Source organism: Empidonax traillii, unplaced genomic scaffold (genome assembly GCF_003031625.1).
Source record: "Empidonax traillii isolate 1590-97213 ecotype Southwest subspecies unplaced genomic scaffold, ASM303162v1 scaffold357:size1057043, whole genome shotgun sequence".
Lineage (NCBI taxonomy): Eukaryota > Metazoa > Chordata > Aves > Passeriformes > Tyrannidae > Empidonax > Empidonax traillii.
This window is the reverse complement of record NW_020955550.1, coordinates 755,103-780,357: the sequence shown is the minus strand read 5'-3', so window position 1 is coordinate 780,357 and position 25,255 is coordinate 755,103. Positions and strand designations below refer to the sequence as shown.

At 44.5% G+C, this 25,255-nt stretch overlaps 1 long non-coding RNA gene across 2 annotated transcripts in view; it reads left to right on the top strand.

The window, feature by feature from the left end:
- LOC114061774 overlaps window positions 1-25,255 on the top strand; it is a 129,403-nt gene that overhangs the window by 76,300 nt on the left and 27,848 nt on the right. The window contains exons 1-2 of one of the 2 annotated variants that reach the window (XR_003572210.1): window positions 5,566-5,685; window positions 7,314-7,403. This is a non-coding gene — a long non-coding RNA (uncharacterized LOC114061774). Of the gene's footprint in view, window positions 1-5,565; window positions 5,686-7,313; window positions 7,404-25,255 lie in introns of those variants that run through there. The other variant, XR_003572211.1, reaches the window with a different exon arrangement.

Here is a 25,255-nt window from a genome sequence, read left to right as displayed (position 1 = left end):
ATTTACCAGATTAGTTAAACATTTCTACTGGGGATAAATATTCCTGCACATCGATGTAAAGAAATTGCATGAGACAAGGGCACATACAGCATATTTATGCCATGGAGTAATCTTTTTTTTTCCTCCCCCCCCCCCCTCCTCCCTTCTCCTTGGCTAGCAGAATTCAGGTTACTGAATATGTAAGGGCTAAGTGTACTAAACCCAAACAAACCCCACTCCTGTGCACTCCTGAGCTGCTGTCGGTGTGGCTTCCAGCATCGCCCCAAACGCACTCAAAACCCGCAACCCCCCAAAAAAATTTTGAATGAGCAGCCTTGCTGTAAAGAAATACCAAACCCCAACTCTGTGGAGAGGCTGAAACATTAAAGTTTGTCAAAATCCATTTGAGCACTCGGGTTGCCTGTGGAGCGATGACTGTGATGGCTGCCAAGCTGATTTGAGCGGGTTGATGCAGAGGAGGTGACTGCTGGTGCCCGTGTCTGGTGTAGCCTACACCGCTCCTTGGTGAGCAGCCCTAAAGCCATAGATTTCATCTGATCTTTGCAAAGGCTAACATTTGTCTGCTGTCATTTTAGTGAGATTGATGACAGGCTGGGATAGGGGAGGAGGAGGGGGAGTGCAGTGGGATGAAGGCTGATCCCCACAGCCCTGCTGGCTGGGGTCAAGTCTGCCCAGAGCTGCTGGCCCAGATGCTCTGGTCAGCTGTGGCAGTGGCAGGGAGTTGCTCCTGCACCTCTCCAGCAGGAATTGCATGTGGTTGTTGCAGGAACTCGGAGACAGAAAGGCAGCACTTTGCACCTTACGTATCTTAACAGATTATTCGCGTCACAAGCAACACAGAGAGAAATGTTATGACAACCATAAGAATGTAGTTTACTGTGGCTTAATGTGGCTGGGCAGTGCAGGGTAAAGCCATCAAAAATATTTAATTTTTTTTTTTTAAGTTTCCAAGAGAAGCTAACCAATGTGGACATGCAGCTATTTTTACGCAAAAACTTGACTTTTGGCAAACTCTTTCCAGGCTATAGCAGAAAATGCTTACTCTTTGTTATTAGTAGTATTAGCTCAGTGCCAAACTAAAAACCATACAGTTTCCCACTTGGAAGCTTTCTTGTAAGCTGATGTAATAGGGGAATCTTCTACAAAGGACACATCCCAAGTTGCTGGCTGCAGCATGCAATATGCCTCGGAAAAAAATATCTTTAATACTTCGGCGGGATGAAGTCTGTGTGTCTTTTTCCATGAATGAAAGAGTGAATGAGCAACTATCAGTGCTGAAATTTGATCTTGCCTCAAAATCCTAGAGATTCGTGTTTTACCAGGCACACGAATCTATACAGGAGGGATCTTGGCACTTCTGGGAAAGAAATGCAGAGTAAGAGGGTTACTGCCTTTGTGGATTGGGAGTGAGAAATGTACCTGCAAATCTTAATCCCAATATTAGATTGGAAACCACTGAGGCAAGGGCTGGAAGCAGCCCTAGATCCTCTCTGGGAGCTGGAGGGGAGACGGGTGCATGAGCCAGTAACTCTAACAAGCTGGAATTCAAAATATGCCCGACCTAAAACCCCAGGCTGGGACGTGTACAGGCTTGGGGGAATGCTCAGCTCCAGCCCCTCCTGTTGAGATTTGCAGTGCTGAGACCGATACCACGCAGATTTTAGCCACCCGCTGTCCCGTCACAACAAAATCACATCACGTGAGGATGGGATTTCGGCTGCGGACAGGGACAAATGTAATGTAGAGTATGAAAACAAGCTGTGCACCTCTTATTCTTGCTGGTCAGAGAAGAGCAGAGACTCCCACCCGAGTGGGAGGGCTGGCTTGGGCCCCACATGAACCTTGCGCTTGGGTGATCACGGGTGGCTGGGTTGATAAAGAGTGAGCCAGAGAGATAAATACCCGTACAGAGGAAAATAAGAACAGATAATGGATTGGCGCAAGTCGCAGTATATTTCCTCCTGGTGATGAAAGGCTAAGAGTGAGTTATAGATCTTTCCTCACGATAAGAACAGATATTTCTTTCCAAATCATTTATCTATAAGATACTGAGATATTATTTAGGTCTGCATTGGTATTAATCTGGCTCTTTGCATTCCCGTCCCGGTCCTTAGCAGGTGACAACATGCTGGAAGGGACCCCAAAAGTTCTGTCTGTGGTTCCTATGGGTGAGGTGTTGCTTTCCATCATTTGGGAGCTGGGAAGAAAGAGGGAATGTTTATCCAGGTGCCTCAGATGAAGGTGATATGGCTATTTATGCATTACCAGCATTCAAATGTTGGTTTGTTCAGGTCCTTAGTGTACAAGAAACATCACTGAAAGTGTTATAAGATCTGTTACTGCTCTGGGATAGAATTAACTTAAAAAAAACCCCAAGCATTTACATGTCTGGGAGATATGACACGTGTGCAGCACGTGTGCGTGTGTGTGAGGGTGGCAGCCTCGGTCTGGAGAGCACGTGGGGAAAAAAATGCAGTGTGGTTTTGTCAGCCAGGAAATACCGGAGTCACAAGTTTGATAGTGAGGGAAACAGCTTTTAGATTTTTTAATTATTATTATTGTTATTAAAATTGTTACTTAGTAAATGCTTTATTTTAGTAAATGCTTGCTCCTCAGCCACCTTCCCCTGAGGCGCCGCTGGTGAGGTGAGGGCAGGGCGGTGGGAATTGGCGGGGACGGCTCCCACCTCCCCTCACAGCCTCCATGAGGGGATGCTGGAGCCGTCCCTGTCGTTCCAGCCTCCGTGAGGGGATGGCGGAAACACCTGGGACAGGTGAAAACACCTGACCAAAGAGGAAAGCACAGGTGAGCTGAGGCCAGCTGGAGGTGCCGGCCAGGGCTCGGGGCTGTGGGATGAGGGGTTCAGGGACGGGTGGGTGCCATGTGAGGGCGGGCGCCATCTCCCTCCGTGAGGGTGAGTGCCATGGTCCCTCCAAGAGGGTGAGTGCCATGGTCCCTCCAAGAGGGTGAGTTCAATGTTCCCTCCATGAGGGTGGATGCAATGTTCCCTCTGTGAGAGCAGGTGCCATATTCCCTCCGTGAGAGTGGGTGCCATGTTCTGTCTGTGAGGGCGAGTGCCACGTTCCATCCGTGATGGCGGGTGCCATGTTCCATCCATGAGGGCTGATGCTATGTTCTGTCTGTGAGGGCGGGGGCCATGTCCCTGTGTGAGGGTGGGTGCCATGTTCCGTCCATGAGGGCGGGTGCCATGCTGCTCCGTGAGGGAGGCTGCCATATTCTGTCCATGAGGGCTGGTACCATATTCCGTCTGTGAGGGCGAGTACCATGTCCCTGCCTGAGGGCGGCTGCCATGTTCCCTCCGTGAGGGCAGGTGACATGTTCGGTCTGTGAGGGCGGGTGCCATGTTGCTCCGTGAGGGCGAGTGCCACGTTCCGTCCATGACAGCAGGTGCCATGTTCCATCCATGATGGCGGGTGCCATGTCCCTTTGTGAGGGTAGATGCCATGTTCCATCCATGAGGGCAGATGCCATGCTCTGTCCATGATGGTGGGTGCCATGTCCCTTTGTGAGGGCAGATGCCATGCTCTGTCCATGAGGATGGGTGCCATGTTCCATCCATGAAGGTAGATGCCATTTTGCTCCATGAGGGCGGGTGCCATATTACATCCATGAGCGCTATTTTCCCACAAAGCTGGTGGCGGTTCAAGGGGACTCCATGCTCTGGTATATTTTCACCTGCTGTAATCTCAGCAGGAGCCTTTGCTGTCCTGCTTAAACCTCTGGTTTTGGATCTTGAAAGAAACCTTTGCAGTGGTCAGTAAATCCTAACGTTGCACTTGCTCTGGTTTATGAGATTTCCAGTAGTGCACAGCTTTGGAGATTTGTCACTTGGCAGATCAAACAGCTCTGAGGGCACAGCAGATTTGGGATGAGGGGGGAGAACTCAACTGTCTCCATCTTGTTTAAATGAGCTTCGGGTTCAGTACATTACCGTGCTAATAAGAGAGCCTTGTGTTCCCACACTGCTCTTACAGGCATTCTCACACTGCTGACCTGACCTCCTTAATCCTGGCTTTCCTGAAGGAAAAGCTGATCCATCAGGCCTCCTGTACCTAAACTGGGATAAAAAGAAGCAACGGGCCTATTTCAGTGCCAATGTTTCTCAGTTACCTCAAGCAGCCTTGTTCTTTTTGTATTCCTCCCTTATTTCCCTGGGAAGTGGGAAAAAAAAAAAAAAAGGAAAAAACCCTCAAGATGTGAGGGCTCAAATCACTGAAGATGAGAAGCAGCAAAAGGAAATAAAGAGGTCAAACACCTAAGTTAGCTTATGATTAAAAAGAAATTAGTGGGGCTATTTTTAATTTGTTTAAATATATTACTTTCTATTAAAAAGGTCTTTATATTTCACTAAGTATGAGATGAAGTGTGTCACCAGAGGAAGATTTTTCAGTTTTAGTATCTTTTCCTCTTAAAAAATTAGAAGTCCAACGCCACTGAAGTCACAAATGTAAAACCACTAAGAATGGCAGCAGTGTGGGACTTTTCCTGTACAATACACCATGGTTGCCTTCCAGTCAGGACAGTTTGCAAGAATTCAGGGGAGAAAGATACAAGCTGTGCATAATGGGTAGACTGTGAGTAGGTCTATGGTACCACATAGCCCCCCAAATACTCAATCTCAGAACGTTGTACAGCCTTCAGAACCAAAACTCTGCGTCTCTGCACTCAGACCCATCCCAAGGTGTTGAGTCCCAGACTAAGGAGCTGCTGGGAGCCCTCTTGGGAGGCTGAAGTGCATCTCATATCTGAGTTTAGCTGCCAGAGCTTACGTCTTTTTTTGTTAAATCTGCTAGACTATGGATATTTTCGGGCTGCAGCTGACAGAAATTAGAAAGGGTAGCTGTAAACAAAGTTTTGTAATGCCAGAAGTCTATGACGGAGCTTTTTTAATCAGTGCACAAGCTGAGCAGTGATCTCACTGTTGTAAGGCTTTCCATGAGATTGCTTGTTTTTCCATTTTTCTTTTCTTTCTTTTGTTGAATGAAGTTCCTTAAGAGTCAATACAGCAATTGGGTGAGCCTCTGCAAACTCACTCATGGGGGAAATCCACCATAATGTTTTAAAAAAAAAGTAACAAAACATTTGCTTAGGAATTTGTCACAAAACTCTAAACCAATGCAGACACCCTCAAGTTTCATGTTTTGTTCCCAGCTGGAAAGCCAGGCCAGAGTCACTGAACATTTCACCAAGTCTTGCTAACCTTCTGAGCTGAGTTGTGAGAAATTGTTCTTGACATCACATGAGCTGGGCCACAAGGCAGGACTAATGTGATATTTGCTGTCGAAGGTTTCCTAGGAAACATGCTACTTAGAGCACTCAGCCCTCCCTGCCACCCTTCCTGCATCCTCCGCCTTCACCCGCTCCCACAGGTTTTGCAGAGGGCAGCGATGTCCCCTCTGACCTGTGGGCACCCTCGGCACAGACCTTCCCAGCTGAGCAGAGAGGGGCTGTGGAGCTTTTTGAAGCTCACCCTCCTAATTGCCCTTTTTTCTCTGATTTACCCATTTCTCTCTTCTTTCCCCCGCCTGCCCCCCCCAGCAATCTGCAATGGAAGAAGTGAGAGAAACTAAGCTACATCCTGCAAGACTGGAGGTGGAGAGAAAGAAGTTTTAGACTTCCCAGTAATCTTAAGCTTTCCTGCCAAAGGGGAACTGGTGGAAGAAGGTTAGGAAAATCAGCAGATAACTTACAACTTAACTTGCCACGGGGCTCCTCATATTTTGCCTGCCGGTTGCAATGCAGGAGCTGTTATGGTGCATAACCTACAGGGATTTTTCAGTGCTGTGGAGTTCCCCAATTCATTCCCATAATTTTCACCTGGTGGCTGTAGGTGCTGTCCTTGATATCAGACCCCCATAAATGATTCCTGTCGTTCAGGCCAAACTTTTCAGCTTGGCCATTTGGAGCGGCAGGATGGTTCCCACTGAGGATGAGATGAATGGGGTCGGTTCACACATGTTAACCAAATGCAAATCCTTAGATGGAAACTCATGGTCAGCTTTTTCCAATGCTATTTTCAGAACTTCCACAAAAGACCACGCCGTGATTATATGTATTCATGATATGTATATCATGTATTCAGCTCAAACAATATTTGAATGATGCATTTAGAATTCTTCCTAAAAAAGGCCCATGCTTCTGTAAACTGCACCATATTTGTAAAGGAGGGGAAAAAAAAAATCCAGCTTGCTCTTCCTTTCTTCCTCTCTTTCTTTTTAATCTATCATTTCATAAGGCTGTTAGAATTGGTGTTAATGCTACATTACACACAGACACACTTCTACATAATCATATGCATTTGCCTGTATTCTGTACATAAACAACCCTATGGAATCCCGACTCTTCATTGTTAAGTTTGTCTCCGTATTTTTCAAAGCAAAGCAGCTCTGGGTGTCAAATAGTTGCTTTTTTCACTCTCTTTCACTGGGCTTTACAGCAAATACAGCCAAAAAAATAACGCCTTGGGAGTTTTGTGGGCTGGGTGGTGTTTTTGTTTCAGTTTGAGGTTTTTTTGTTTGTTTTCTTGTTACTGGTTTTCTTTGGGTTTTTCTTTTGGGTTTTTTGATTTGTGGTGGTTGGTTGGAGTAAAATTTTGTTTTTTGTGTATCTTATTTACTATTGTAAATAAATAAGTTAATGTTTATTTATGTTTATTTTATTTGTATGTTTTGTTTTGTTTTTCCTACCTGGCCATTTATATAACTACCCATTTTCCCTCATGTCTCTTCCTCTGATGAAAAAAACAAACATTTTTTTGACTGTCATTAAGTGTCCTTCATGTTGCCAATATTGATTTCCCCAACCCCTTAAAGGCCAAGAGTGTCACCTCCATGATGCTCCCTAAAGCCACTGACTTGGAAAACAGGAGTGCTAAGGTTGCTGTTGCCAGACATTGGTTTCCCACATGGTAGGCAAGAAGACAAGTAGCCTTAAGTCACTGGACTGATTAATTTCTCTCTGTGATGCCATTCACTTCACCTTACCATGTTTGTGTAGTGAAGCTGTTTGGCCAACATGCCCTATGGGCCTTGTCTTAGTAATGAAAGTGCAGAGGGTGGAAAAGAAATTCCATTCTGGATCGTTTAGCTCTGTCTTCAGTTTCTGGTGGCATCCAAAAGATTGGGCTGGCTTTTGGGCTGGCTTTTCAGTGTGCTTTCAGGTTCAGAAGAGCAGCATCTCCTAGGCCCTGCAAAGCCAGTGGGGCTTCCCCTGTATAAATCTGGGCACAGCTGGGGTCTTTGGGGCCAGAGGAGGAACTCCAGTAATACTCTTCTCTTTCTGTTCCAGTCCAGAAAAGTTTCTTCCAAGCATTAAGACCGTGATGTCAGTCAGCCTCAGAGGAACAGCATCAGATCACCTGAGAATCAGCATGCAAGCCTCAGGTCTGTACCAATCTCTTCTATCAGCATTTTTTCATTGCAGAGTCAGGATTTCCTGGCATGGAATCCTGATGGTGGGTTTGCAAATGAACCTCTACCTGTGAGATAGCATCGTGAAACCACATTGCTGACAGCAGGCAGAACTTTTCTGAATGGTGACAGAATACCCAGCTCATGAGGTTCTGGTGGGCCACCCAGACAATTTGTTGGTTTCTAAGCACTTTCAGAATGTCAGTCCTAGTGGCACCACATATAATATATGTCAGAGGCCATTGTTAAACCCCACTGCCAGCTGAGGAAGGGAGGAAAGGAGATTACAAAACCACAACTTGAGTTATTGTTGGAGACAGGACTGGAGCTCGGGATTTCCTGGGCAGATTACCACCCTTCACTTCTCCCTTGGCTGGTATAGTTAGCAGTGTCCTGGATCTCCCTTATTCCCATGCAAGGACACATCTGAATATGTTTTTCTTTGAAATTGTCCATCCTGGGGTCATTTCTGTTGTGCAGTTCTGGCTGCTAATGATCTGTTTGCTGCAGTGAAATGCTCACTAGTACACTGTAAATCATGAAGACATGTAAAGGCATCCATTTGCGACTACTGATTTAATCTCTCTGGATTTCTGGAACTGGCTACCTGTAAAACTTTGGGAGCCAGGTCTTGAAAAAAACCGGTCCTTTGTGTCTCTTTAATTTTTTTGTTCTTGGCTGGTAGCCATTCAGAGGGATGTCTTACATCCTTGAGATGAACTTAGCGCAGTCCTCATTGACCTAGCAAGCCATTTTTTCCCCTGATGACAAGCTGGGATCACATTTTGTAATGACTGCTGCAAGATTGTCTTGTTAGGGAAAGGGCTAAGGTGGGATCGTCTTTAATGATAATGAAAGCACCTCATAAAACCTGATTCCTTGGTTTTACAGGCATGGCTCTAGAATTTTAGCCGATGCAGACTTAGTAAATCAGTCAGTCAAAAATTATATCAGTTGAAGTATAATGTTCATGGCAGTCCAAAAACCTGAACATGTAGGTGATTTGGAGGGCATTTTGTTAACTCTTTAATTGGTCGTTTGAGTGCTGGAGGCAGTAGCTAATTGCCTGTAGGTCAGAGTAGTCCTAGAGCTTAGGTAAATGTATATTGTCATATGTCACATTTTCATATGGCTCCTTTGCACAGGTTGGTAAAAATGATTGCTGCATAATTAAAATTAAGACAAGGTGGGAAAAGTGATTCAATTAAACCCCTGAAGCCATTGCACAAATTATCTGAAGTACCAAAAACTAATGAATAGTTAAAACTAGTTTTATCTTTTTACTCTTCATTCTTGAATCCTGAGGGTATCAAAATGGCGATTGAGTCTCTCTCAAAGATCTCAGAGGTGAGCTTTTGGGTGGGCAGTGCAAGTATGAGTCAGCTCGGAGGAATCCAGGCCTTTTAAAATACCAGCACACAGAAACTTTGTTACCTAGTTGTTTTGAATTGAAAATAACCAGACCTTACGCACAAGAGACCTTTTGGTTTCTCCACCAGCCCAGAATTATTTTGAAAACATCTGCAATATTTCACTCTGCATGCAGCAGGTATTATATAGCAGGGAGGGTGATGACAGTAAAAATAAATGAGATATGTTGTAACCAAAACATCCCAAGTTTTACATCATACATTTCACAACCTTAGCAAGCATCCTGTGCTTTGACTTGAAGGCTGAAGGCATGTGGTAGTTTTACAAATGTCTATTAGTATTAACAAATATGTTCCATTATTAGACAGTGTGCCACTGCCCCAACCTCCCGGTGCAAGAGGTGAGTTAATGTGGCTTATAAAACACAGGAGTGCTGCAGGCACAGGCTGTGGAAATCAGAGCCCTGGCTGAGCAGGAGGTCTCATTACATTCCATGGGACAACTTACTAGAGGCCTGAACATGGGCATAAAAGCTGCCTCCCAGCTCAGGCTTTTTATGGTTCCTGTCCTTTCCCAGAGCAATGCAACTTTAGGAGGTTTAGAGCAACAAGGTCTGCACCTTTGGATACTGGCAGTGTGCTAATTCTGGCTGGGTTTAAAATGAGAAAATTAAGATACGTATGTTTGCACTGTCTCTGCACCTTTTAACAGAATGCTTTAGTGTCTGAAAGTAGCAGGACACTGAGAGTTGTGCTCTTCCACAGTTGTGGGCTTTTGTGTTTGTTTTGGGGTTTTTTTGTTTGTTTGGGGGTTTTTTTTGCGTGGTTCTTTGCTGTAAACCTCCATTTCTGGGACACAGAGTGTTTCTTGGCCAGGTCTGCCAGGATTTCGAGTGTCTGCACAGAGAGGACCCAAAACATGGAAACTGGATAAAACAGCGCACCTCGTTAGGAAATAAAAACCTTTTGTTGCTCTTCATTAGAACAGATACTGCCCTGGAAGATGTTTAAAATATGCCCTTGTAGAGATTGTCTCCAGCCATCCGAGTAGAGGTGTCTGTAGACATTTCCCCTTGCAAGGGTGGTGTGGATTTATAATATAAATGAGGGACACTTTTTATGCTTCCATCTCTTTGGAAGTTATTCTTGCGCTGCATTTGAAAGTAACAGTTAAAAAAACTGTCCTGATGCTTATCAAAACCTAATCAGAAACCTTAAATAGAACTAATTTATTATCACAGGTAGCATGTTCATCTAAGTACTGGCTTTATCATGAAAAAAAAAAATATCCCTGCTGAAGACCAGGGTGATTCAGGGAATAGTAGGTTATGGAAACATGATGATGTCAACTCACTAGATGAGACCTTCATTAATGGGTAAAGCTTCTGTAGGTAGAAAAAATAAACCTTCTAAAGATTTCTGTGGATCAAAACCCCAAGAGATGAGAGCAGAATAGAGAAGAAGGAGAAAACTGAAACACAGGAGGTGTTCAAATCACGTGAGCCCTCTGCTTTCCCATGCTTCCTGGTGGAAAAGCAAACAGCCAGACATAGTAGTCAGGAGTGTCCTAAAAAGTCAAAATTGTGAGGGGACGCATTGCAGTCTCCCCCCAAAATATTTTCCTCAGTCTTTTTTGGTGTGTGTTCAGCCTAGACTGCTGGTAATCAGAGAAGAAATTTCCAGTGCCTGTGATTCAAGAAAAACACTGCTTATGTGATTAAATGGGGTGCTTTCTGTAGCTTTTTCTGTACAGTCTTGTCCTGAGACCACCCAAATGCCAGGTAAAGTACTGTGTGGGACAAGCCAGAATTTTCCTTCCATTCCAAAGGCACAAGCAACAGGCTACAATTGCTCTTATAAATGCAGGTTGGGATTTTTAGGAGGCTACCAACAAAAACCAGGTTATGGGATAGGCTATTGTGGATTGCACCAAGAGAGTGCTGAAATTTCTGCTCTACGTATAGGAATGTGGAAATGACCCAGGAGTGTTTGGGATGCCTTTGTGGGTTTCATGTATATGTATAGTGTTGTATTACATTTATAGAGATGTATATGGCAATACCATGCAGGACTAATTCGAGACATAAAAGTTGTTATGTGACAGATTCACAGTATTTCCTCTGTGTATAGAGAGTGATTCAAGGTCATGGCACGAAATTCATCTTTCAAAAGGGCCTCATTTCACTGACTATGGAAGACTTGGACCAGTGTCCTGTATTTACTATAAAAAATACATATTTAAAGATATTAAAAAAAAAAGGGCAGTATTTTGATCTGTTAATGTGGACCTCTTCAAAGAAAAATGCAGGCTATTGCCACCATCCAGGTCCATTCCCACACCCTGCAAATAGCGAGTGTATGGAAAGAGTTTAAAACTTGGATTGAGGATGCAGCCAGGGTTGCTGGTGGAGGAGCCAGGAGCACAGCCCCTGCCTGCTGGGATTTGTGGGGAAGAAGACCTACACAATCCAAGCTGTGGAAGGTAAAGGAATGCATTAGGGCTTTGGAGAAATTCTTTTAAAAGCGTCTAGAATTATGAAAACAGTGAGAAAAGCTTTCCATAGCCTTTCTGGAGAGTGAGTCACCGGTGGGTTCCCCCCGGGAACTGAAGGAGGCAGCAGGAAGATGGTAACGGCCTATTAAACTTGATAGGATGTGCTTTGGTGGTGGGTGGTGGGACCATGGCATTGCCAAGAGTCTCACCAGCAGGCAGCAGAAGGACGTGCACATTGTACTTCCTTTGGGGTACATTTTCCATGCGGCGAGGTGGGGATGAGGAGGCAGCTGCCTTCTCCCAGAGAGCCTGGAAGCACTGAGTTTCCCTCTGGAGTTGCACTCCTCTTGATATGCATCAGTAGTTTAATGGTATTGTCTTGTAAAGAGGAGGTTTTAAAAGATGTTTTTAATACACGAGAAAAACTTAAACCTCATTACCAGCGAGTCTGGGGACTCCCCCATCCTTGTGTTATCTCGGGGAGGCACAGCCCTTGCTCACAGTACCTCATGTGCAAGGGCCAAAAGCAGAGACTGTTTGAAGCAACAGTTCTTGTCTCAGCCCCCAAAAAGGCAGGGATATGAGGTATTCCTTTGGCACTGTGGTTGCCTGGGGAGGCATCTGGAACGGAAGGTCTGCTCTGCCATGAGCAGAGCTATTACAGTGCTGTTACAGCCTTTCCAAGAGGATAATTTTCTTTGGGTGTTCCCACCTTCTCTTGGCTTATACATAAGATGACAACACGGCTGAAAAGACCCTGCTGGATTCCCAGAAAGGGACAAAGTTAGTAATGATCAGCATGCAAAGAACGATTAGACACAGATAGAATTGGATTGATTGCTTTGGACGACTTTACCACCTTTGTTTTTCTTCCTAAAATTTGTTGTGGGTTCCTTTTTAGTAAAATAAATCACAGCACTATGCGTGCAAACCCCCTGCAATGTCACTATATTTTTGGTGGCTCACAGTTAGCTCTGATAACCCAAAGGATGGAGGCTAGCATATGTCTTGGGTGGAGTCAGGAATAATGTGCATCTTTGTGTCTTTTGACGTATGACAGATCTCTTCAGTCAGATGCAGGCCTGGCTGAATTCAGCCACCTTGGCCTGGATATTATCCATGTGGCTAAAATTGCCAGTCCATTTACCCTGGAAATTATTACAGTGGTGCACTGCCAAATGCACAGTTGCATTGTTCCTCTGCTTCGTGCTGTTGGGTGTTAAATGTACCTCTGAGCCTTAAGCAAGTCTAGATTGAGTGTTTTTTGTTTACAAGAAATTATTGGGGGCAGTGGAATCTTTCAGTGTTCTTTCAAAACCTACCAAAACCTTTGTCATTTACTTCTAGCTTAGGTAGTTATGACTTAAAGGATAAGAAGGAAGTAAAAAGGCTTATGTAAGAGTTCAGATGATGGATCACTTGAATTTATAGTGGGAAATCTGCTTCAGTGAAGGCTAGAGTAGGAGCTAGAGTGGGAGCCAGAAAATTCCAGGATTTTCTCCACACAGCCAGAGATCAGTGACTAACCCAAGTCTGTGAGCATAAAATGAGCAGAGTGTTGAGATCTTAGATAGGTGCTGGTGATAAGTCTCCTGATGATGTGGAGATGAGAGTTCTCCTGTCCTTACCTACAACAACTGTTTTCATGGAAATACGTAGAGAGAGACTTTGCTGTGCTAAAAAAAAAAAAAAAAACACTGAATGCTGGAACTGTCCTGGCTGGGAACTGTGTGAGTCCCACTTTAAAGGATGAACATGCTCAGTTATCCCTAAAAGACAGCCATTTGGGACATCTTATCTTCGGGGAAGCTGTCAGGATCTGCATGCTTAAGAGGCATCCCAAGCTGGGGAGGAGATGTTTGTTTTCCAATTAGCTCTCATCTAAGGAATAGACCTAAAAGAATCAGCCCTCCCTTAGGAAAATTACCTGCAAATGACAAATTCTTCACTGTGGTTCCCAAAGCAGAAAGATTCTTTCTGTTAGGGTCACCCATTGTGCAATAAAAGTTCTCTTACAATTCCATGAGGAGATAATCTTGTATCTCCATGGGGAAAGGTTCATCTCTCTGTGCAATTCTTCTTTTGGGTAGGATAAGGAAAGCAATTGCAAGGATTAAAGAGTCACAGCTCTCCTGAAGGAAGCAGGATAGCAGCCCTCTCTGGGAACCAGCACTGCCCATCAGGGAGAAACTCTGTTCTTGTCGTGCACGCCACACATTTCACTGTGCAAAGGTTGAGCATAACACAAACCTACATCTTAGTCAATAAAACCTGCACACAGAGTAGAAATATTATGTCTTTTCTTGTTTGTTTTGCTGAAGAGAACAGAGGCTTGCTGGCACTAAGAGAAACCTATTTTTTCTTTTTTTTTTCTTTTTGGCTTTCACTGCCATTTTTCCTCTGTGGAAAGAGGGAGACATTCTGGCTGTAGTTGCATCTGTTTTCACTATTACCGAGAACAAAACTCCCATTTTCCAACTGAACTTAAGGTCCAGTTTCCTTCAATAATTCCTGAATCTTTCTCACATGATTAGCTCTTGTCATGATGAGCATGAGAAGGAAACCAGGAAGGGGCAGTGCAGCTTTCCAAAGCAAGACCTTTAAGGCTCTTTCCTGGAAGTCTCACAAATCTGGGGCAAGGTTTATTATAAGGTTGAGTTACAAAATTACGTGGCTGTAGATGACTGGTCTGTTCTGTGCTGCCAGCTCCTGAAGCCTGAAAGGCTCTCTGGTAGGGCTACCACTAAGCCTGGTGGTAGCTTGCAGACCGAAATAATCCCACTGCTCTCGTGCATGGATTCAACCTTGGCATTTTTTTAGCCTCCTTTTCCTCTCCATCTGGCATTTACCTCCTTCCTCTTTCCTTGCAACCCACAAATGTTTGCCGCTGTCTTGGTCTTTGATAAACAGGGGCTAATCTCGAGGGAGCACATCCACCCTGCTGGCCATGCGGGAGGAAGTGGTGGTTTTCCTCAGAGCACCGGGGCAAAAATCCCCTCTGGCAGCGAGACCCCACTCCCCACCTTCCCCTTCCACCCCTTCTCTTACATCCCTGTAACCAGAGTGAGTCCTGGGCATGGAGGCCAGAGAGGTCCCCGCTGGGCAAAGATGATTAGATTCAGTTAAAAATGAAAAATGTGGTAGATCAGATGGATTAGACAGAAGATAGATTTCTTCTTCTTCTTTTTTTTTTTTTTTTTACTTGAGTAGCTTGAAATTTTAATAGTAAACTGAATTTTTAATAATTATAATACTTTTAATTTGTTGGGTTTAGGCTGGCCAAAGGTAAATATCTACAATTTGAACAACACTGCTTTGTTCCAACTGGACACTTGGTGTTGTTTATTTTTAGAATGAAACACTGTACACGCTGTTCCAGCCCAAATGTGAGTGTCCTTTCTAAAATTTTCTTTCTAGGAGTGAACACCCCCGTAATAGTCATTGCTGAACTGTTTGCAGTAGACAAACACAAAAGGGCTGCAAATGCAGCCAGAGATAGAAATCAAAAGCGAGATTCTCAAAAATGTTTGGCACTCTTTGCTCACCTTTGCAATATACATCCTGCCCCTCTTCTTAAAATACTTTATTTTTTTAGTGTAGCTGAGTGAGCTGATATTTCTTCTGCTCAAGCTGTCTCTAAACTTATATTTCCAACAGTGGCAGCAGATTATGAGACGATACTTATAGAAATGACATTATATCATTCTTTAAAATACCCATCCTGAAAGGCAAAATCTGCAGAAATTATAGGACTAAGAGGCCTCCTTAGAGAGGCAGAAACTATTTTAACTCGTTATTTTTAGAGCTCTGCAAATCACATATTTTTCTCTTCACTGGCAATTCAAAAAAAAATAAAAATTGGAAATTGTAATAAGTTTTAAAAAAAAGAATCCTTCACAACTTTTTTTTTTTTTCCCCCCTATAAAATGGAAAGTTGAAGTATGTCATTTGTGGGCAAATGAGATGCTTCACTTTAATTTCACCACTTTTTTTAGTTCCTTTCCTTAGGGGGAAAAAAAAATAATCACAGAATGGTCTAAGGTGGGCTTGGCTGCTCACGTGGATGGGATGGGGGTTCTTGGGCAGGACAGCTGTCTGGAGCCCAAGGGGTGACATGGACACACAGACAAATAAAGGCATCCTCAGTTGGCTGATCCATGTGCCTGTGTGTTCATGGACCTTGCTCCCACCTCCACCACGTGCCAGATTAAACAAGGAGATTTAACCAGGAATATTTGAGAGGAATAACGCTGATATCTCCCTCATTGCCACCATTATCCTCAGGTTCTTCAATCAGCCTATTAAGTCGATTGCCAGGGTGGGAATTGCTGTGTTGAGCTCTGTGGGGGGGGTGGGTGGATCACCCACCTATGGAGCACCCGAGGGATGCTGCCCTCCCATCCTGCCTGGTGCTCTGCCCACCAGCGCCTGGGTGAGTCATGGGAACAGCTGTTTCCAGTGAGGAGATGGTGCTGTCAACGGAGCAAACAGCTCTCAAAGTTTCTGGTGTCGAGGAAGGTTGAGGGCTGATTTCATTTTTACGGAAAGGGTTTTGAAGAGGATCCTGATTGGTAATAATCAGCCACTAAAAACTGATGAGTAGGGAAGAGGTAGGTGAAAAAAAAGGAGTAATAGTGGTGTGATAATTCCCCATGGATTCAGGAGAAACTCACATTCAGTGTAGCACAAAATTTGTCAGGATTTATAAACAAGAATTCTGCTCACTAGAGACAGGTCTAGCAAAAACAAAAGGTTTAGGGCAACAAATGAAGATGTTTACACTGTGAAGGAGAGGGACAGAAGATCTGGGGAGGGTAAGGTAATCAGTGGGGATTGATATGATATTCTGGGAGAAGAATTATGTTTTCTGGGTGTCTTATGGGCAACCAGTTCACTGGGGTCCCACACCACTCTTTCTCACAAGCACATGTCCCAGAAGATAGTCCTGAGCTTTTTCCAGCTCAGGCAAGGACTGTTTCAGTATTCATTGTCAGTGAAGAACACTAAAGCTTCTGTTTCCTTTTTCCTTTCTTCTTTTCTAACGAGAAAAGATCTGTCAAAAAAACTTGTTTTTCAGACATCTCACTTCCAAAACTTTTTCCTCAGAGTGATTCAACCTGCAATTTAAGAGTTTTTGTTTAATTACATTTTTAAACTTCCCGCCCTTAATTAGTCTTAATTTTTTTTTATTAACACATAAATATGCTACTATTTGGGGCACAAACAGACAGAGATTACAATTAACAGAATAATTACACTCTTTTTGTCAGTGTAACCTCATGGTACAGAAAGTATTACAAATCCATTTTAAAACATATTAAATGTTCATATTAATGAGGATAATAGAGAACAAGTACCAGCAAACTAAATATTGTTAATGATTTTGAGCTATTAAATTCATTACCATTTCCTTTCATAATAAAGTGGTTACTTGCTAATTAGACCTTTTTTAACTCAACATTATTGAATTCATTACATTGTGTGCAGTTAACCCTTAAAGATCTGCCTGGGTGTACAGATGCAATTAAAAAATAATTTCACCGGCGTCTGAAGCCGAAATGCTGTTCACAATCCCGGTTGTATTTTTGACAGTAGCTCCATGTACTTTTCTCCTGGTACATTTTCTTGACACATCATGCTCAGCAGCTCCTTAGCTGTCACAGCAGCTCCAGCAGCACGCACGATGGAAACATGCTGTATTCATTTCATTTAATAGCGTTTAATGTTAAAACTAAAGTAGAACCCACTTGCTTGGCCAGGGAAAAAATTATCCATCAGCACACTAAATGGTTGACGTCAACGAGCTGCTCTTCTCCGAGTTAAATCTGCCGAGAGTTGGGATGATTTACCTTTTCCTCCTACGGAGACGGATACACTCGTGCCTATCTGGGTATCTGGTCTTTCTCTGCAGCCCTAGATGGAAATCCCATCCCTGCTTAGAGTTCATGTCAAAATTTCTCTTGATTTCGAGGCTACCCCTGAACTCATCTTTCAGCAGCTCTGAGGGTTTGCTCCCCACTTGGGAAGGGGTACATGTTCACCCTGCCTGTATCTTATCCTGCATATTGGATTGCTGGAGAAGGCACTCCTGGGACTAATCAGAGGGCTGCTTTGCTTCTCCTTCTTCCTCCACTTAACACTTATTCAAAGGAGGGAGAGAACAGAGCCTTCATCTCTTAAGTTCTTTCTTTTTTCACCATGAAGCTTTTTTTCTCTTCTCAAAAACCCCCAAACCACAAACCACACCCCCGCACACCAACCCCTTTGAAGTTATAGGTGCTTATATAACACAAAGATACTTATTCTGCAAATCCCTGGGATTGATGGATAGCACTCCGTGCCTTGCCTGGTCGTGGCACAGCACCGTGGAAGGAAAGGGGTAGTAATTTCTGAGTGGAAAACAACATTTTTGGAGCAACTGTGCCGGGGCGGCAGCGGCTGCTGCAGCAGCGGCCACACCGGCAGCCAGGCGTGCGCCGCTCAGGCTGTGTGCCGCAAGCAGCCCCACTGAGGAATAATTTTCCTTGGGTAGGAAAGGCTTCCTGACACTTATTGCTGCTGTACCTGATGGCTGGGAGCCGGGCTGATGGATACCCTGCAAATCCAGTAGATACCAGATTAGATATGCAGGTGCTGTTCGGCTCTGCAGGAACACTGTGCCGCTCCTCAGCTCCGGCCAGCACAGAGCCGTGTCTGTGGGTGAGATATGGGGGTGCAGCTCTGGACCCACCAGTGGGGCCCCTGCTCCTTCTCCTGGCTCGGGCACCGCGGCTGCACTGCAATATATAACAACACCACCACCGCATATTTGTAACCTCTGTTTTATTTAAAACCGGGTCCCGTTCACCTGTAAACAGCGAGGGTATAAATGTGCCTCACCGATCACGTTGGACTATTGTATTATACAGTCTATTGAGTGTTTTTGGCAGGCACGAGCCCCTATGCTACTGTGTCCTTATTTTATTATTGTTTTGAGGGTAGAGCTGTGTGATTATCCATTCTTGCTTCAGGCATAGCAAGCCATCTGGAATGCTTATTAAACCCACAGGCAGATCAGAAGGATATAACTCTGATGATGTACATGTACATGGGCTGTACTACATCATCAGAGCATTGCTCCTCTGATGATGTAGTACACATTAGTGGGCCTAGATAATGGATTAGAACTAGCAGAGTGAAAGTTAGACTTTTTGAAGGATGGATATGGTGAGGTTTTTTTCTCCCTCTGGGTAACTGCTGGCATAAGATGTGGAAAGGAAAATTTAAAAGTGAGCCAAGGAGGCTTCAAAACTTGTAAGTGCTTAGCTTGTCAATGGGGAGGGACAAGTGGTGATCAAGAGGCTTAAGGAGACAGCTTTAAAACCCTGAATCATTGCAAAGAGGTCATATGTACTTGTCTGCTCCAGTGAAAAAGGACATGGAATGTGTCCAGAAATAATGCTGCTTCTCCAATCCTCCTTTGGCTGGTCATCAGGGAGTGGGTTTTTGGTAGGACTTTGGCTTTTCATCGTGCTTCAGTCCCACATCAAAAACCCAACACCCTGTGTTATGACACATAGAACTAGTTTTTCAGCAGTTTCCAAATTTATGCTCATCACATATTTGCAAGTACTATTTAGAAATAAGCTTTTCAAATGAACGAGGGATCTGATCAGCTTTCAAACTAGCCATGTGTCTTCTTTTCTGAGTATGAAAAGAAAATCAACATCAGTAAAAAAGAAAAACAATCTGGGCACTACGTACGGGCTGTAGGTGAAGGAAGGAATAACTATTTGCATCTCTGTGGAGTTCTAAATATAATTTCTATTTCTCTTTGTTCATAACCCTTTTTGCAATGCTTTTCCGAGGTAGCTGATATTTGTCTAATCATGGAAAGGTGTTTCGTGTCTAAACAAAACCTTTTCCTGTGAAAGCTGGAAAGGTTCATAAAAGTTAGGTCATTCAGTCGGGAAACTGAATGTGTGCTATGCAATTTAGATAACAAATTGCACACTTTAAATATCAAACTGTAAATATCAAGTACTCAAAAGAATATTGACATTTTTGAGCAATTCCGAGGAGTAACAGAACTTTCAAAGAGGAGCCCTCGTACATAGCGAGCATATGCTCTAAAAATCATAGCTGCAAAGTAAGGCAAATGCCTGTTTTAACAACGGCAAATAGCAAGCAGGGAAAGGTATGGGTCACATTTTATTAGTGCTTAGTGTGTCTCAGGTTTGTCAACACCCTCAGTGTGGGCTGTGTACACCTGTGTGGCTGAGGGGAAGGTGCAGCCCGAGCAGGGAAATGCACGTTCCTTAAAGCAGCAGGTAAATATTTTGGGTGCAGGACAGCAGCGCTGTAGCAGCACCTGAGTAACTGCTTTGCCAGAATCTCTGTTTTAGGGGGACTGTGTGTCTTTCCAGTTGGATGGTGACCAGGTTGTCCTGGAGGTGTAAAGGTGAGTTAGTAAAAATTCCCAGCTAGAGGACTGGAGTTCATAATTTACATGACTGTAAACTGATAATTTCCCTTTTGACAGATTTTGAGGTTTTTCTTGGTGAAGGACCATAGTGAACCCCAGCTGTGACCATTATGTGCTCCTCTTTACCTGGGCTTGACAGCCAGTAAGAGACTTTGCTGTCCCTCATTCTTAGCAAGAATCTGGAGAAGTTTCTGTTTCTTTCCTGTGCAGAAGAGAAAGAAACTTGGAAAACTCTTCCCTCGCACTGCAAATCAGATGGCTCCTTTTTGGATAGCCCATGCTAGCACAGCTCCTAGGTGGCAATTTTGGCAGGAGGGGGTTGTGTGGGTGTCTGTGTGTGCATGTTGATTTCCAGATTTGCACCCCTCTTAGTGAAGCATCCAGCTTTTGCCCTTTTTCCAGCCTGCCTTCTGTTCTTTCCCTGGGTGCTTCACCGTGTTTGCACTCACAGGAACACTTTCCTTCTCTCCCACATGATTATCCCTCCATCCTCTGGAGTCTGTTCCCCTGCAGCCCCACTGCTGGGCTGTTGCCTTCCCCCAGCAAGGCTGTCCATGTTCCCCCACTCACCTTCCTGTGCCAGTTTGCTGCTTTCCCTGCTGCCACTTTGTCCCCAGCTCTCGTTCGCTGGGGAAGGAGATGACAAACTGTCACTTTCTCAAACACCCTCCACCGACTACTCTTAAAGAGGCAGTGGGATAAATGAAATGCGGCATTTGAAAGGCTCCACTCCTCCAGAAAATATTCCACCCACAAGTGGGGAGCTTCAGAATCCATTCCTAGCGGTTAATGCTCCATCCTAAATGACACAGCTTTTCAGTAGTGACATGTGCATTGATCTGCATTACAAAAATAAGAGAAATAGCACTTCTTTTCAGCAGCAGATAATTACCAGCATACATCAGGTTCCCTCCCGCTGATACCCACAGGGTGGAGGGGATGGGAGTGGGCATTAGGTGGAGGGGACGTGGCCAGCTTGCACGTTCAGCCAGATAAATAGTATCGATTGGGACTTGTGTGGAGCCTCAGCAACACCCCCCCTTGCTGGTTTGATTAGCCACAGGGGGACATTCGCTCCACTTAGAGGATTTCACCCCAATCATGTCTGCCATGCAAAGGTGCTAGTTAGGCTACATGCAGAAGCAAGCTGAGAGCTGAGAGGTTCTTCAGCCCTAAGCAGAAAAGACCAGAGCCAGGTGACTGTGGCCCTGGTGGAAGAGCTGGATGAGCTATGGGATAGAAATGTGTGAGAAACCCTCTCACCCTCCATCACTGGGGTGCAGGCACCCTGGCATAAGTGCAGAATTCCCCTCTGTCCTTTCCCTGCCACCTCTTAGGAGGCTGAAGAGGTGAGGGAAGAAACTCCCAAGGGCCAGCTGCTGATTTTTGTAGTCTGTGTGATGAAATGGCATGCAGAACTGGGGAAAGAGTGTGCATTTGATGCATTTGAAAGGTCCCCCTCTCTGGGGTTTGGCTCTGTGTCCCCGATAAGCAGCCACCACCCTGTGCAGGTGAATTCAGCTTTGCAGGAACTTCTGAGCTCCTCTGCAATGAGCCCCCTTAGGCAAGAGACACTTCAAATATTTGTGAGGGAAGGGGTGCCACTCACCAGCCACCAAACACCCCCCCACTGCCCTCCAGCGTGACAAGGGCCTTTGCTGGGCTCACCTCTCTTTGGGGCAGATGTCTAAAAAAATCACTGCTGTCATTTTTCTGGCCGAACCAGCAGTACACAAAACCCTCCTTCATTTTCACAGGAGTGCTGGAAAAGCTGCAGCTCTCAGGGAAAGGGGCTGCTGCTGCCTAAGTGGGACTTTACCATTTCTCACTTCATAGTCTGTTGTTCTTTAGGGGCAAATAAAGCCCATTGGCAAGGGGACTGAAAGTGCTCTGCGGGTCTAAGCACGCTCCAGTGTGTTAGCTCGGCTGAATTTCCTCTCATCAGTGAATGCAATCTGCCGTGAGAAAGTTTTACTGTCTCCGAGTCCTTATGAAAACATTCTTAGATAATTGAGACATTCCCAAACAATTAAGATAACCAGATGTGTCTGTTATTTGTAATTACCTGAACATGAATTCTTTCTTCAAGAACAGTTCAATTTTTTTGTGCTTTTTGAATTACTCTAGATAATGGATAGGAAGATTAACTCCTCTGAAAAGTAATCTGTGGTTTGTACCTAGTTTGTCTCACTCTGATGCAGAATTACCTCCTCCCAGAATTAAGTACTGAGGCTGAAACAATATGGGAAATGAACTTTCCAGTTCTGCTGGACTTGTGATCCACAGCCCGCAGTGCCCTTTCAGGTGACACCATGGGGTGAACTTGGAGGCTTAAAGTCTATGAACAACCCATGAAGATGATGCTAAAATGATTTCTTTAAGCAGGGAAAATTGCCGAAGACTCGAAAATGGTTTCACAAACCACTTCGTTAAGTAGCACAGTTTGAATAAAAAGGCTTTTGCCCATGCTGCATTTGCACCTAGAGCTTCTACAACGTTGTCATTTTACAAAGTGCCCAGCTTTCGCTGCATTGCAGCACACGAGCAGGAGGAGGTCGAGGCACCCTGACAAATTCACAGGGTAGGAAAGACACCTCTGCGTTTGGCCACTCCTTCTCCTACTGCCTCAGTATCAGGTGGGACTTAGCCCACGCCTCAAGATTGTTATTTTCAGGGCGGTAGTCATGACTTCTTGTTGCAAAATGTGTCTTTGAAGTCTTCCCACTTCCACACTTTGTCAATCAGAACTGGCCGTTCACACCCAGCTCTGGGGTGTGAATTTGACCATCACCTTTTCTCAGGAGCCTCCCTCCCAGTGGCTCGGTCCTGCTGGGCTTCCCTCCTGCTGTGCCTGCAGACCATGCTGCAGACAAATGTTTCATCTGGGCACTGGCTCCTCTCCCACTCATTACAGGCTTTTTGTGGGCAGCTCCCTAAATTCAACTCCCTGAAGAACTGTGTGTCGGGGTCCTTCCTGCACCGAGGGCTGTAGCTTGCTGCCCTGTGCTGGTTATTCCTGATTTGGGGTCATTACCCCTCTCAGTCCTCCACAGAGGTTTATGCTGCTGGCTCCCTCCAAATCCCTGCCTCTGGTCCTTGTCCTAGCATTGTCTCTGGGGAGAGACAGGTAGAGGGGAGCACTGCTGCAGCTTGGGGCAGTTAGGCTGCTCAATCACAGCTATTATCCTCGTCTGTGGTACATATCTTACTGCTCAGACCCTACCCGGGCACTGGAAATAGGAAGGGGGGAGTGTCCAAATCCCATAGTCCTTATCTACTTTTCCTCTTCTATGTACTCCACTTTTCCTCTGTGAGTCAACGGCCTCATCTTTGTCTTCTCCCCTGACAACTTCCTCCTATTCTGTATGCTTACCTGAGCTTATTATTAATAATGGCAAGACCAGTGGTGATGATGACACCTCCAGCTATTGCAAGAAAAGTTCATTTTTTAGGAAAAAAAAAAAAAAAAGAAGAAAAGTAATTCTTGCATGAGTACTTCATGGCTGGTGAGTTCAGAATAGAGTTTTTTTTCTTGAAGCTCATTCAAACCTTCCCTCTTTCTCTTGACAGTTTTGCCCTGGGCACTGTTATCTTTGTTGTCCCAAAGGAATATCCTTGAGTGTGTTAGTCATGTACATATCAACTGAGACTTCTGTCACCACTTTCCAGCCTGCTGAGGACCTAAAGATCTGGGTGCTGAAAATAAATGGGACTTAGAGATGGTTTGGAAGACTAGTGAGAAACGGTTGTTTTCAGCCCTGCTGACTGGTTTGGTCTGCTCAGTAGGAGGTGAGTTCCATCCTCTCTGCTGCCCACACTGAGATATTGGCACCTTTGCCCAGGTATGAGGAGCATGTGGTGGAATAAATACCTGGTTGATGAATTGCCACCTCCCTCTCCTTCAAAAGTGGAAGACATCATTTAGTTAGTACTTGGAATTCCGTGATGTTTTCAGGAAGGCCTGAGCATTTTTCGTCCCTGGTAAAGCAGGATTTCTGGTGCACAGAGGCAGTTTATCACTGATTTTCTTCACCAGGTTCCTTCAGGACCGATTCTCCTCAATCAGTCCACTCCTTTTTATTATTTTATATTTCATATGGTGCGTGTTTTTGTGCTGCAAGAAAGGAACGTGCACCTTTCTTTTGTATGGTCATTTTGTGTTAGTCTGCAGCTCCACGTGGCAATCTCGTGGCAAATCATGTGGCAAACTGGTGGGAAGAAGGTGGCTTATGTGAAGCAAACCACGTGCTGAAGTTTGCCTTCAGGTGAACTGAGACTTTACAAAGACTGGCTTGGGATTTCAGGAGTGGCTTGAAGCCCTCTAATGAAGTAGAGAGTTACACAAAAGAACTTAATTTTAATAGCATTGTGTGTGAGAGTGAGAAGGTTGGAGTCCAGTCACACGGAGCTAAATATAAGGAAAGGGAAGCAGAGGGAGAAGAGAACTGAGCTAAGTCAAAAAGATTGCAAAGAATTATAACAAAAAAAAAAAAAAAAAAGACAAGACAAAAGCATGAGGCATGAGCAGGCTAGGAGAAAAGTGTTTGTTCAGTTTGAATGTATTTGGTACTGGGATGAAGCGAGAAGGGGAGGGAAAGGAAATAGAGCCTAAAACCATTTCTCTAACTACCAAAGAGTGGCTTTTCATCCCTCTTCTTGAAGGTTTCATTAAAATGTGGGAATGCCCTTTTTTTCCAGAGAGTTTTTTAAGTGTCTTTTTGGACTAACAGTACAGCAGAAAACATGGTCCTATGGTAAGCAACATAGAAGGTGTGGCTGCAGGTGCCTAGGAAGACAAATCCATGGAATATGTCTCTTTGTCAACACCTAAATCTCTTGTCAGGTGCAAGTTGGTCACTTCTAGAGGAGCACTTGGGAAAACTGGCAAACCATGAAGGCTTGCTTGGAACTTCCCATTGCCAGGTCTCTGTTCCTCCAGACTGCTCAGCTCCTCCTCTGTCTCTGTCTGACAGTCCCCACAGATAAAAAAGGGCAGTTTACATCCCCTGCCTCATAAATGCGCTGTGCAGTTCCTTGGCTGTTATTTTCCAACACGTGGAGGGACAAGGAGGAGAACCAAGACAGGGCTAAGCCAAGGATTAGCACCGGCCTTGGGGGGTACCATTCAGACCCCCCTGCACCAGCAGCATTCAGGCCTGTTTACCCAGCCTGCCCTCATCACAAATCTTGTACTTCCAAATGAATATTTTAACGGAAGGGAATTGTGTAGATTGTTAGTGTAGCTTATTAGGTTTTAAAAATTCATGTTTCTAAATTCCCAGTATTATTTTCCCCTTGCTTTAAAGAAAAAAAAAAAGAAAAAAAGGAGGAAAAAAAAAATAGAAAAACGGGGAGGGAGGAATCTCTTTACAACAAGAGTTTAATTGTCTGTTTCATCTGGAAAGCCCTCTGAATTGAAACTCCCTTCTCCACAGTGCTACCTGAGCACTTCACAATTTTATTCTCTTGAAGTGTCTATTTTACCATTTGTCTCACT